We start from the raw sequence: 1,149 nt of genomic DNA on the forward strand, positions 1-1,149 counted from the left end.
AATAAAAATGAATTTGCTAATTGTTTAATTTTCAGTGCCATATTCACTCTATTTACTTCAATAAAGGAACAAAATTTAACTAATGTTGAGATTTAAATAATTCAAAACATTGTGAAAAATATTTGCTTCTTAATTGTAATTATCTATAAATTAGAATTAAAAAGATTAATAAATTAATAAAATAAATTCAAAATTAATATGCAGAAGAATGCGAACCATCTTGACTATTGAGTCGATAAGGCTATGAAAATTTGTTGGAGGTGGACCTCTGTAGCTCAGTGGAAGAGCAATCAACTGGCAATTGATAGGTCCTGGGTTTCGAGCCCCAGCAGAGTTAGTCTCACATTTTTTCATAGCTTTAAATTTATTTTTCAATTAAAAAGATTACATTTTTTTATCATAATTATTTATGATTTATAGAGGTGCTTTGCATGCCGTGTGAACCTGGTTCCCAAAATCATATGCGCACAACCTACAACGCAACTAATCATTTTACAAAAGTCTTAGCCTATAGTAATTTGGATTCTGTGAATATACTAATACTTTTTTGTAATTTATACAGAAGAATTCTAAACTTTTTTCTTATTAGTTCTGTAAGAATTGCTGAAATATTTTTTACAAAAGTATTTTTTTAAAAGATACAAAATATTTTGCAAATATTTTTGAACAGTTACGCATTAAATGCAGAAAATTTGGTAAAGAGTTGGAAACTCAATTACGTTAAACGATATATCCAAGACTATTGAACTAATTCTATATAATATTCACAAAATTTATTTTTTCTGTGTAGGTTTCTGTAATTTTTTTCCTAAAGTAGAAGTATAACTTTTCAGTCACTTTATTATAAAAGTCCTTTAACTTAGTATATATTGTCTAACGTAAAATTGACTTTTACAACTTTATCAAGGTCAATAATACGAAATACATTTATTTTACTAGTGCATTCTGTAGAATTAAATTTTCGATATACGTACGAATTTTATGAAATAAATTTTTATCAAAAGTAGCGAGTCTATTTTCAGTGAACACATATGGGTAGAAAGTACTTAAATTCCAAGATGTTACTCTCAGTGGACAGAAACCATAATTTGACAGTAGAATGGCAGTATTGAGTGCCACATCACTATTGCTGATTTAGTGCTACTCGAT

General features: G+C 27.4%; 1 non-coding gene across 1 annotated transcript; it reads left to right on the top strand.

Annotated features, from left to right (window-relative positions):
- The first annotated feature begins 263 nt into the window (after positions 1-263).
- On the top strand, positions 264-337 carry Trnaa-ggc. Its single transcript has one exon. It is a non-coding gene; the product is annotated as a tRNA-Ala (tRNA).
- The last annotated feature ends 812 nt before the right edge of the window (positions 338-1,149 follow it).

Source organism: Leptopilina heterotoma, unplaced genomic scaffold (assembly GCF_015476425.1).
Source record: "Leptopilina heterotoma isolate Lh14 unplaced genomic scaffold, ASM1547642v1 Lhet_40, whole genome shotgun sequence".
In the NCBI taxonomy this organism is placed as follows: domain Eukaryota; kingdom Metazoa; phylum Arthropoda; class Insecta; order Hymenoptera; family Figitidae; genus Leptopilina; species Leptopilina heterotoma.